Raw genomic sequence first — 314 nt, 5'->3', positions numbered from 1 at the left:
GGTTAGTTGGTACGATCTTATGGGGTAGAGTCGTACATAAAAAGATTAGATAGTCGAGGGTGGTGATGAGCATTTTAGCCAGACTGACTGGCAGCTGGGTGGACAGAGAACCATATGGTTAAGTGCAATCTGCAATTTCCAAGTTATATTCTACCCAACGAATCCAATCGCTAGATAAAACAATCTAAGGTTTAGACACAAACGGTTGCCTGGCACTCATGTTATGTGAGTAGTTTCTTGTGGCTACGGTCAAATGAAGTATGATGGCTTATTGACTGAGTCAACTAAGAATCAAGAAACTAGTGAGGGTTCTC

This window comes from Opisthorchis viverrini (genome assembly GCF_000715545.1).
Source record: "Opisthorchis viverrini unplaced genomic scaffold opera_v5_1108, whole genome shotgun sequence".
Taxonomy (NCBI): Eukaryota; Metazoa; Platyhelminthes; class Trematoda; order Opisthorchiida; family Opisthorchiidae; genus Opisthorchis; species Opisthorchis viverrini.
Note: the sequence above shows the minus strand (reverse complement) of the source record.